The 7,500-nt window shown below is 46.2% G+C and overlaps 37 non-coding genes across 37 annotated transcripts in view; all 37 read right to left on the bottom strand.

Moving 5' to 3' along the window:
• Positions 1-24, bottom strand: part of LOC148991553 (5S ribosomal RNA) — a 119-nt gene extending 95 nt beyond the window's left edge. Inside the window, exon 1 of the ribosomal RNA XR_016161789.1 lies at positions 1-24. This exon is cut by the window's left edge and continues 95 nt beyond it. This is a non-coding gene — a ribosomal RNA (5S ribosomal RNA).
• Positions 25-87: 63 nt separating this feature from the next.
• Positions 88-206, bottom strand: LOC148991554 (5S ribosomal RNA). The gene has a single exon (XR_016157638.1). It is a non-coding gene; the product is annotated as a 5S ribosomal RNA (ribosomal RNA).
• Positions 207-269: 63 nt separating this feature from the next.
• LOC148991555 (5S ribosomal RNA) lies at positions 270-388 on the bottom strand. Its single transcript, XR_016157639.1, has one exon. It is a non-coding gene; the product is annotated as a 5S ribosomal RNA (ribosomal RNA).
• A 63-nt stretch (positions 389-451) lies between these two features.
• LOC148991556 (5S ribosomal RNA) lies at positions 452-570 on the bottom strand. The gene has a single exon (XR_016157640.1). It is a non-coding gene; the product is annotated as a 5S ribosomal RNA (ribosomal RNA).
• Positions 571-633: 63 nt separating this feature from the next.
• LOC148991557 (5S ribosomal RNA) lies at positions 634-752 on the bottom strand. Its single transcript, XR_016163834.1, has one exon. It is a non-coding gene; the product is annotated as a 5S ribosomal RNA (ribosomal RNA).
• Positions 753-923: 171 nt separating this feature from the next.
• On the bottom strand, positions 924-1,042 carry LOC148991558 (5S ribosomal RNA). The gene has a single exon (XR_016155813.1). It is a non-coding gene; the product is annotated as a 5S ribosomal RNA (ribosomal RNA).
• Positions 1,043-1,105: 63 nt separating this feature from the next.
• On the bottom strand, positions 1,106-1,224 carry LOC148991559 (5S ribosomal RNA). The gene has a single exon (XR_016157641.1). It is a non-coding gene; the product is annotated as a 5S ribosomal RNA (ribosomal RNA).
• A 63-nt stretch (positions 1,225-1,287) lies between these two features.
• Positions 1,288-1,406, bottom strand: LOC148991560 (5S ribosomal RNA). Its single transcript, XR_016160910.1, has one exon. It is a non-coding gene; the product is annotated as a 5S ribosomal RNA (ribosomal RNA).
• Positions 1,407-1,576: 170 nt separating this feature from the next.
• On the bottom strand, positions 1,577-1,695 carry LOC148991561 (5S ribosomal RNA). The gene has a single exon (XR_016157642.1). It is a non-coding gene; the product is annotated as a 5S ribosomal RNA (ribosomal RNA).
• A 63-nt stretch (positions 1,696-1,758) lies between these two features.
• Positions 1,759-1,877, bottom strand: LOC148991562 (5S ribosomal RNA). The gene has a single exon (XR_016157643.1). It is a non-coding gene; the product is annotated as a 5S ribosomal RNA (ribosomal RNA).
• A 63-nt stretch (positions 1,878-1,940) lies between these two features.
• On the bottom strand, positions 1,941-2,059 carry LOC148991563 (5S ribosomal RNA). The gene has a single exon (XR_016157644.1). It is a non-coding gene; the product is annotated as a 5S ribosomal RNA (ribosomal RNA).
• Positions 2,060-2,122: 63 nt separating this feature from the next.
• On the bottom strand, positions 2,123-2,241 carry LOC148991564 (5S ribosomal RNA). Its single transcript, XR_016161790.1, has one exon. It is a non-coding gene; the product is annotated as a 5S ribosomal RNA (ribosomal RNA).
• Positions 2,242-2,414: 173 nt separating this feature from the next.
• On the bottom strand, positions 2,415-2,533 carry LOC148991565 (5S ribosomal RNA). The gene has a single exon (XR_016155824.1). It is a non-coding gene; the product is annotated as a 5S ribosomal RNA (ribosomal RNA).
• A 63-nt stretch (positions 2,534-2,596) lies between these two features.
• On the bottom strand, positions 2,597-2,715 carry LOC148991566 (5S ribosomal RNA). The gene has a single exon (XR_016157645.1). It is a non-coding gene; the product is annotated as a 5S ribosomal RNA (ribosomal RNA).
• A 63-nt stretch (positions 2,716-2,778) lies between these two features.
• Positions 2,779-2,897, bottom strand: LOC148991567 (5S ribosomal RNA). Its single transcript, XR_016160911.1, has one exon. It is a non-coding gene; the product is annotated as a 5S ribosomal RNA (ribosomal RNA).
• Positions 2,898-2,960: 63 nt separating this feature from the next.
• Positions 2,961-3,079, bottom strand: LOC148991568 (5S ribosomal RNA). The gene has a single exon (XR_016157646.1). It is a non-coding gene; the product is annotated as a 5S ribosomal RNA (ribosomal RNA).
• A 63-nt stretch (positions 3,080-3,142) lies between these two features.
• Positions 3,143-3,261, bottom strand: LOC148991569 (5S ribosomal RNA). Its single transcript, XR_016160912.1, has one exon. It is a non-coding gene; the product is annotated as a 5S ribosomal RNA (ribosomal RNA).
• A 173-nt stretch (positions 3,262-3,434) lies between these two features.
• On the bottom strand, positions 3,435-3,553 carry LOC148991570 (5S ribosomal RNA). Its single transcript, XR_016157648.1, has one exon. It is a non-coding gene; the product is annotated as a 5S ribosomal RNA (ribosomal RNA).
• A 63-nt stretch (positions 3,554-3,616) lies between these two features.
• Positions 3,617-3,735, bottom strand: LOC148991571 (5S ribosomal RNA). Its single transcript, XR_016161791.1, has one exon. It is a non-coding gene; the product is annotated as a 5S ribosomal RNA (ribosomal RNA).
• A 63-nt stretch (positions 3,736-3,798) lies between these two features.
• Positions 3,799-3,917, bottom strand: LOC148991572 (5S ribosomal RNA). The gene has a single exon (XR_016157649.1). It is a non-coding gene; the product is annotated as a 5S ribosomal RNA (ribosomal RNA).
• A 63-nt stretch (positions 3,918-3,980) lies between these two features.
• Positions 3,981-4,099, bottom strand: LOC148991573 (5S ribosomal RNA). Its single transcript, XR_016157650.1, has one exon. It is a non-coding gene; the product is annotated as a 5S ribosomal RNA (ribosomal RNA).
• Positions 4,100-4,162: 63 nt separating this feature from the next.
• On the bottom strand, positions 4,163-4,281 carry LOC148991574 (5S ribosomal RNA). The gene has a single exon (XR_016163835.1). It is a non-coding gene; the product is annotated as a 5S ribosomal RNA (ribosomal RNA).
• A 172-nt stretch (positions 4,282-4,453) lies between these two features.
• Positions 4,454-4,572, bottom strand: LOC148991575 (5S ribosomal RNA). Its single transcript, XR_016155835.1, has one exon. It is a non-coding gene; the product is annotated as a 5S ribosomal RNA (ribosomal RNA).
• A 63-nt stretch (positions 4,573-4,635) lies between these two features.
• On the bottom strand, positions 4,636-4,754 carry LOC148991576 (5S ribosomal RNA). The gene has a single exon (XR_016157651.1). It is a non-coding gene; the product is annotated as a 5S ribosomal RNA (ribosomal RNA).
• Positions 4,755-4,817: 63 nt separating this feature from the next.
• On the bottom strand, positions 4,818-4,936 carry LOC148991577 (5S ribosomal RNA). The gene has a single exon (XR_016160913.1). It is a non-coding gene; the product is annotated as a 5S ribosomal RNA (ribosomal RNA).
• Positions 4,937-5,110: 174 nt separating this feature from the next.
• Positions 5,111-5,229, bottom strand: LOC148991578 (5S ribosomal RNA). Its single transcript, XR_016157652.1, has one exon. It is a non-coding gene; the product is annotated as a 5S ribosomal RNA (ribosomal RNA).
• A 63-nt stretch (positions 5,230-5,292) lies between these two features.
• On the bottom strand, positions 5,293-5,411 carry LOC148991579 (5S ribosomal RNA). The gene has a single exon (XR_016157654.1). It is a non-coding gene; the product is annotated as a 5S ribosomal RNA (ribosomal RNA).
• Positions 5,412-5,474: 63 nt separating this feature from the next.
• LOC148991580 (5S ribosomal RNA) lies at positions 5,475-5,593 on the bottom strand. The gene has a single exon (XR_016157655.1). It is a non-coding gene; the product is annotated as a 5S ribosomal RNA (ribosomal RNA).
• A 63-nt stretch (positions 5,594-5,656) lies between these two features.
• On the bottom strand, positions 5,657-5,775 carry LOC148991581 (5S ribosomal RNA). Its single transcript, XR_016161792.1, has one exon. It is a non-coding gene; the product is annotated as a 5S ribosomal RNA (ribosomal RNA).
• Positions 5,776-5,946: 171 nt separating this feature from the next.
• Positions 5,947-6,065, bottom strand: LOC148991582 (5S ribosomal RNA). The gene has a single exon (XR_016155846.1). It is a non-coding gene; the product is annotated as a 5S ribosomal RNA (ribosomal RNA).
• Positions 6,066-6,128: 63 nt separating this feature from the next.
• On the bottom strand, positions 6,129-6,247 carry LOC148991583 (5S ribosomal RNA). Its single transcript, XR_016157656.1, has one exon. It is a non-coding gene; the product is annotated as a 5S ribosomal RNA (ribosomal RNA).
• A 63-nt stretch (positions 6,248-6,310) lies between these two features.
• LOC148991584 (5S ribosomal RNA) lies at positions 6,311-6,429 on the bottom strand. The gene has a single exon (XR_016160915.1). It is a non-coding gene; the product is annotated as a 5S ribosomal RNA (ribosomal RNA).
• A 63-nt stretch (positions 6,430-6,492) lies between these two features.
• Positions 6,493-6,611, bottom strand: LOC148991585 (5S ribosomal RNA). Its single transcript, XR_016157657.1, has one exon. It is a non-coding gene; the product is annotated as a 5S ribosomal RNA (ribosomal RNA).
• A 63-nt stretch (positions 6,612-6,674) lies between these two features.
• LOC148991586 (5S ribosomal RNA) lies at positions 6,675-6,793 on the bottom strand. The gene has a single exon (XR_016160916.1). It is a non-coding gene; the product is annotated as a 5S ribosomal RNA (ribosomal RNA).
• A 174-nt stretch (positions 6,794-6,967) lies between these two features.
• LOC148991587 (5S ribosomal RNA) lies at positions 6,968-7,086 on the bottom strand. The gene has a single exon (XR_016157658.1). It is a non-coding gene; the product is annotated as a 5S ribosomal RNA (ribosomal RNA).
• A 63-nt stretch (positions 7,087-7,149) lies between these two features.
• LOC148991588 (5S ribosomal RNA) lies at positions 7,150-7,268 on the bottom strand. Its single transcript, XR_016161793.1, has one exon. It is a non-coding gene; the product is annotated as a 5S ribosomal RNA (ribosomal RNA).
• A 63-nt stretch (positions 7,269-7,331) lies between these two features.
• LOC148991589 (5S ribosomal RNA) lies at positions 7,332-7,450 on the bottom strand. Its single transcript, XR_016157660.1, has one exon. It is a non-coding gene; the product is annotated as a 5S ribosomal RNA (ribosomal RNA).
• Positions 7,451-7,500: the final 50 nt, after the last annotated feature.

The following is a 7,500-nucleotide window of genomic DNA, read 5'->3' on the forward strand; positions in this document are numbered from 1 at the left end:
TCTCAAGGTGGTATGGCCGTAAGCGAAATCTGCTGCCAAAATTGGGCTATTTGAATGGTTAGAACATTAGGGTAGTAAACTATATAAAGCTTACAGCACCTGGTATTCCCAGGCGGTCTCCCATCCAAGTACTAACCAGGCCCGACCCTGCTTAGCTTCCGAGATCAGACGAGTTCGGGCGTTCTCAAGGTGGTATGGCCGTAAGCGAAATCTGCTGCCAAAATTGGGCTATTTGAATGGTTAGAACATTAGGGTAGTAAACTATATAAAGCTTACAGCACCTGGTATTCCCAGGCGGTCTCCCATCCAAGTACTAACCAGGCCCGACCCTGCTTAGCTTCCGAGATCAGACGAGTTCGGGCGTTCTCAAGGTGGTATGGCCGTAAGCGAAATCTGCTGCCAAAATTGGGCTATTTGAATGGTTAGAACATTAGGTTAGTAAACTATATAAAGCTTACAGCACCTGGTATTCCCAGGCGGTCTCCCATCCAAGTACTAACCAGGCCCGACCCTGCTTAGCTTCCGAGATCAGACGAGTTCGGGCGTTCTCAAGGTGGTATGGCCGTAAGCGAAATCTGCTGCCAAAATTGGGCTATTTGAATGGTTAGAACATTAGGGTAGTAAACTATATAAAGCTTACAGCACCTGGTATTCCCAGGCCGTCTCCCATTCAAGTACTAACCAGGCCCGACCCTGCTTAGCTTCCGAGATCAGACGAGTTCGGGCGTTCTCAAGGTGGTATGGCCGTAAGCGAAATCCGCTGCCAAAATTGGGCTATTTGAAGAAGAAAAAAAAAGAGACTCTTTCAGGCTTTCTGAAGAAACTCAGAGAATATTTCAGGCATTTCGAGGGGAAAAAAGACAATTTAGGATTTTTGAACCATTTCATTGACTCTTTTTTTTTTTTTTTTTTTTATACAATAAAGCTTACAGCACCTGGTATTCCCAGGCGGTCTCCCATCCAAGTACTAACCTGGCCCGACCCTGCTTAGCTTCCGAGATCAGACGAGTTCGGGCGTTCTCAAGGTGGTATGGCCGTAAGCGAAATCTGCTGCCAAAATTGGGCTATTTGAATGGTTAGAACATTAGGGTAGTAAACTATATAAAGCTTACAGCACCTGGTATTCCCAGGCGGTCTCCCATCCAAGTACTAACCAGGCCCGACCCTGCTTAGCTTCCGAGATCAGACGAGTTCGGGCGTTCTCAAGGTGGTATGGCCGTAAGCGAAATCTGTTGCCAAAATTGGGCTATTTGAATGGTTAGAACATTAGGGTAGTAAACTATATAAAGCTTACAGCACCTGGTATTCCCAGGCGGTCTCCCATTCAAGTACTAACCAGGCCCGACCCTGCTTAGCTTCCGAGATCAGACGAGTTCGGGCGTTCTCAAGGTGGTATGGCCGTAAGCGAAATCCGCTGCCAAAATTGGGCTATTTGAAGAAGAAAAAAAAAGAGACTCTTTCAGGCTTTCTGAAGAAACTCAGAGAATATTTCAGGCATTTCGAGGGGAAAAAAGACAATTTAGGATTTTTGAACCATTTCATTGACTCTTTTTTTTTTTTTTTTTTTAAACAATAAAGCTTACAGCACCTGGTATTCCCAGGCGGTCTCCCATCCAAGTACTAACCAGGCCCGACCCTGCTTAGCTTCCGAGATCAGACGAGTTCGGGCGTTCTCAAGGTGGTATGGCCGTAAGCGAAATCTGCTGCCAAAATTGGGCTATTTGAATGGTTAGAACATTAGGGTAGTAAACTATATAAAGCTTACAGCACCTGGTATTCCCAGGCGGTCTCCCATCCAAGTACTAACCAGGCCCGACCCTGCTTAGCTTCCGAGATCAGACGAGTTCGGGCGTTCTCAAGGTGGTATGGCCGTAAGCGAAATCTGCTGCCAAAATTGGGCTATTTGAATGGTTAGAACATTAGGGTAGTAAACTATATAAAGCTTACAGCACCTGGTATTCCCAGGCGGTCTCCCATCCAAGTACTAACCAGGCCCGACCCTGCTTAGCTTCCGAGATCAGACGAGTTCGGGCGTTCTCAAGGTGGTATGGCCGTAAGCGAAATCTGCTGCCAAAATTGGGCTATTTGAATGGTTAGAACATTAGGGTAGTAAACTATATAAAGCTTACAGCACCTGGTATTCCCAGGCGGTCTTCCATCCAAGTACTAACCAGGCCCGACCCTGCTTAGCTTCCGAGATCAGACGAGTTCGGGCGTTCTCAAGGTGGTATGGCCGTAAGCGAAATCCGCTGCCAAAATTGGGCTATTTGAAGAAGAAAAAAAAAGAGACTCTTTCAGGCTTTCTGAAGAAACTCAGAGAATATTTCAGGCATTTCGAGGGGAAAAAAGACAATTTAGGATTTTTGAACCATTTCATTGACTCTTTTTTTTTTTTTTTTTTTTTTATACAATAAAGCTTACAGCACCTGGTATTCCCAGGCGGTCTCCCATCCAAGTACTAACCTGGCCCGACCCTGCTTAGCTTCCGAGATCAGACGAGTTCGGGCGTTCTCAAGGTGGTATGGCCGTAAGCGAAATCTGCTGCCAAAATTGGGCTATTTGAATGGTTAGAACATTAGGGTAGTAAACTATATAAAGCTTACAGCACCTGGTATTCCCAGGCGGTCTCCCATCCAAGTACTAACCAGGCCCGACCCTGCTTAGCTTCCGAGATCAGACGAGTTCGGGCGTTCTCAAGGTGGTATGGCCGTAAGCGAAATCTGTTGCCAAAATTGGGCTATTTGAATGGTTAGAACATTAGGGTAGTAAACTATATAAAGCTTACAGCACCTGGTATTCCCAGGCGGTCTCCCATTCAAGTACTAACCAGGCCCGACCCTGCTTAGCTTCCGAGATCAGACGAGTTCGGGCGTTCTCAAGGTGGTATGGCCGTAAGCGAAATCTGCTGCCAAAATTGGGCTATTTGAATGGTTAGAACATTAGGGTAGTAAACTATATAAAGCTTACAGCACCTGGTATTCCCAGGCGGTCTCCCATCCAAGTACTAACCAGGCCCGACCCTGCTTAGCTTCCGAGATCAGACGAGTTCGGGCGTTCTCAAGGTGGTATGGCCGTAAGCGAAATCTGCTGCCAAAATTGGGCTATTTGAATGGTTAGAACATTAGGGTAGTAAACTATATAAAGCTTACAGCACCTGGTATTCCCAGGCGGTCTCCCATTCAAGTACTAACCAGGCCCGACCCTGCTTAGCTTCCGAGATCAGACGAGTTCGGGCGTTCTCAAGGTGGTATGGCCGTAAGCGAAATCCGCTGCCAAAATTGGGCTATTTGAAGAAGAAAAAAAAAGAGACTCTTTCAGGCTTTCTGAAGAAACTCAGAGAATATTTCAGGCATTTCGAGGGGAAAAAAGACAATTTAGGATTTTTGAACCATTTCATTGACTCTTTTTTTTTTTTTTTTTTTTTTAAACAATAAAGCTTACAGCACCTGGTATTCCCAGGCGGTCTCCCATCCAAGTACTAACCAGGCCCGACCCTGCTTAGCTTCCGAGATCAGACGAGTTCGGGCGTTCTCAAGGTGGTATGGCCGTAAGCGAAATCTGCTGCCAAAATTGGGCTATTTGAATGGTTAGAACATTAGGGTAGTAAACTATATAAAGCTTACAGCACCTGGTATTCCCAGGCGGTCTTCCATCCAAGTACTAACCAGGCCCGACCCTGCTTAGCTTCCGAGATCAGACGAGTTCGGGCGTTCTCAAGGTGGTATGGCCGTAAGCGAAATCTGCTGCCAAAATTGGGCTATTTGAATGGTTAGAACATTAGGGTAGTAAACTATATAAAGCTTACAGCACCTGGTATTCCCAGGCGGTCTCCCATCCAAGTACTAACCAGGCCCGACCCTGCTTAGCTTCCGAGATCAGACGAGTTCGGGCGTTCTCAAGGTGGTATGGCCGTAAGCGAAATCTGCTGCCAAAATTGGGCTATTTGAATGGTTAGAACATTAGGGTAGTAAACTATATAAAGCTTACAGCACCTGGTATTCCCAGGCGGTCTCCCATCCAAGTACTAACCAGGCCCGACCCTGCTTAGCTTCCGAGATCAGACGAGTTCGGGCGTTCTCAAGGTGGTATGGCCGTAAGCGAAATCTGCTGCCAAAATTGGGCTATTTGAATGGTTAGAACATTAGGGTAGTAAACTATATAAAGCTTACAGCACCTGGTATTCCCAGGCCGTCTCCCATTCAAGTACTAACCAGGCCCGACCCTGCTTAGCTTCCGAGATCAGACGAGTTCGGGCGTTCTCAAGGTGGTATGGCCGTAAGCGAAATCCGCTGCCAAAATTGGGCTATTTGAAGAAGAAAAAAAAAGAGACTCTTTCAGGCTTTCTGAAGAAACTCAGAGAATATTTCAGGCATTTCGAGGGGAAAAAAGACAATTTAGGATTTTTGAACCATTTCATTGACTCTTTTTTTTTTTTTTTTTTTTTATACAATAAAGCTTACAGCACCTGGTATTCCCAGGCGGTCTCCCATCCAAGTACTAACCTGGCCCGACCCTGCTTAGCTTCCGAGATCAGACGAGTTCGGGCGTTCTCAAGGTGGTATGGCCGTAAGCGAAATCTGCTGCCAAAATTGGGCTATTTGAATGGTTAGAACATTAGGGTAGTAAACTATATAAAGCTTACAGCACCTGGTATTCCCAGGCGGTCTCCCATCCAAGTACTAACCAGGCCCGACCCTGCTTAGCTTCCGAGATCAGACGAGTTCGGGCGTTCTCAAGGTGGTATGGCCGTAAGCGAAATCTGTTGCCAAAATTGGGCTATTTGAATGGTTAGAACATTAGGGTAGTAAACTATATAAAGCTTACAGCACCTGGTATTCCCAGGCGGTCTCCCATTCAAGTACTAACCAGGCCCGACCCTGCTTAGCTTCCGAGATCAGACGAGTTCGGGCGTTCTCAAGGTGGTATGGCCGTAAGCGAAATCCGCTGCCAAAATTGGGCTATTTGAAGAAGAAAAAAAAAGAGACTCTTTCAGGCTTTCTGAAGAAACTCAGAGAATATTTCAGGCATTTCGAGGGGAAAAAAGACAATTTAGGATTTTTGAACCATTTCATTGACTCTTTTTTTTTTTTTTTTTTTTTTTAAACAATAAAGCTTACAGCACCTGGTATTCCCAGGCGGTCTCCCATCCAAGTACTAACCAGGCCCGACCCTGCTTAGCTTCCGAGATCAGACGAGTTCGGGCGTTCTCAAGGTGGTATGGCCGTAAGCGAAATCTGCTGCCAAAATTGGGCTATTTGAATGGTTAGAACATTAGGGTAGTAAACTATATAAAGCTTACAGCACCTGGTATTCCCAGGCGGTCTCCCATCCAAGTACTAACCAGGCCCGACCCTGCTTAGCTTCCGAGATCAGACGAGTTCGGGCGTTCTCAAGGTGGTATGGCCGTAAGCGAAATCTGCTGCCAAAATTGGGCTATTTGAATGGTTAGAACATTAGGGTAGTAAACTATATAAAGCTTACAGCACCTGGTATTCCCAGGCGGTCTCCCATCCAAGTACTAACCAGGCCCGACCCTGCTTAGCTTCCGAGATCAGACGAGTTCGGGCGTTCTCAAGGTGGTATGGCCGTAAGCGAAATCTGCTGCCAAAATTGGGCTATTTGAATGGTTAGAACATTAGGGTAGTAAACTATATAAAGCTTACAGCACCTGGTATTCCCAGGCGGTCTTCCATCCAAGTACTAACCAGGCCCGACCCTGCTTAGCTTCCGAGATCAGACGAGTTCGGGCGTTCTCAAGGTGGTATGGCCGTAAGCGAAATCCGCTGCCAAAATTGGGCTATTTGAAGAAGAAAAAAAAAGAGACTCTTTCAGGCTTTCTGAAGAAACTCAGAGAATATTTCAGGCATTTCGAGGGGAAAAAAGACAATTTAGGATTTTTGAACCATTTCATTGACTCTTTTTTTTTTTTTTTTTTTTATACAATAAAGCTTACAGCACCTGGTATTCCCAGGCGGTCTCCCATCCAAGTACTAACCTGGCCCGACCCTGCTTAGCTTCCGAGATCAGACGAGTTCGGGCGTTCTCAAGGTGGTATGGCCGTAAGCGAAATCTGCTGCCAAAATTGGGCTATTTGAATGGTTAGAACATTAGGGTAGTAAACTATATAAAGCTTACAGCACCTGGTATTCCCAGGCGGTCTCCCATCCAAGTACTAACCAGGCCCGACCCTGCTTAGCTTCCGAGATCAGACGAGTTCGGGCGTTCTCAAGGTGGTATGGCCGTAAGCGAAATCTGTTGCCAAAATTGGGCTATTTGAATGGTTAGAACATTAGGGTAGTAAACTATATAAAGCTTACAGCACCTGGTATTCCCAGGCGGTCTCCCATTCAAGTACTAACCAGGCCCGACCCTGCTTAGCTTCCGAGATCAGACGAGTTCGGGCGTTCTCAAGGTGGTATGGCCGTAAGCGAAATCTGCTGCCAAAATTGGGCTATTTGAATGGTTAGAACATTAGGGTAGTAAACTATATAAAGCTTACAGCACCTGGTATTCCCAGGCGGTCTCCCATCCAAGTACTAACCAGGCCCGACCCTGCTTAGCTTCCGAGATCAGACGAGTTCGGGCGTTCTCAAGGTGGTATGGCCGTAAGCGAAATCTGCTGCCAAAATTGGGCTATTTGAATGGTTAGAACATTAGGGTAGTAAACTATATAAAGCTTACAGCACCTGGTATTCCCAGGCGGTCTCCCATTCAAGTACTAACCAGGCCCGACCCTGCTTAGCTTCCGAGATCAGACGAGTTCGGGCGTTCTCAAGGTGGTATGGCCGTAAGCGAAATCCGCTGCCAAAATTGGGCTATTTGAAGAAGAAAAAAAAAGAGACTCTTTCAGGCTTTCTGAAGAAACTCAGAGAATATTTCAGGCATTTCGAGGGGAAAAAAGACAATTTAGGATTTTTGAACCATTTCATTGACTCTTTTTTTTTTTTTTTTTTTTTTTAAACAATAAAGCTTACAGCACCTGGTATTCCCAGGCGGTCTCCCATCCAAGTACTAACCAGGCCCGACCCTGCTTAGCTTCCGAGATCAGACGAGTTCGGGCGTTCTCAAGGTGGTATGGCCGTAAGCGAAATCTGCTGCCAAAATTGGGCTATTTGAATGGTTAGAACATTAGGGTAGTAAACTATATAAAGCTTACAGCACCTGGTATTCCCAGGCGGTCTTCCATCCAAGTACTAACCAGGCCCGACCCTGCTTAGCTTCCGAGATCAGACGAGTTCGGGCGTTCTCAAGGTGGTATGGCCGTAAGCGAAATCTGCTGCCAAAATTGGGCTATTTGAATGGTTAGAACATTAGGGTAGTAAACTATATAAAGCTTACAGCACCTGGTATTCCCAGGCGGTCTCCCATCCAAGTACTAACCAGGCCCGACCCTGCTTAGCTTCCGAGATCAGACGAGTTCGGGCGTTCTCAAGGTGGTATGGCCGTAAGCGAAATCTGCTGCCAAAATTGGGCTATTTGAATGGTTAGAACATTAGGGTA

This window comes from Pimephales promelas, chromosome 3 (genome assembly GCF_988280905.1).
Source record: "Pimephales promelas chromosome 3, fPimPro1.hap1.1, whole genome shotgun sequence".
In the NCBI taxonomy this organism is placed as follows: Eukaryota; Metazoa; Chordata; class Actinopteri; order Cypriniformes; family Leuciscidae; genus Pimephales; species Pimephales promelas.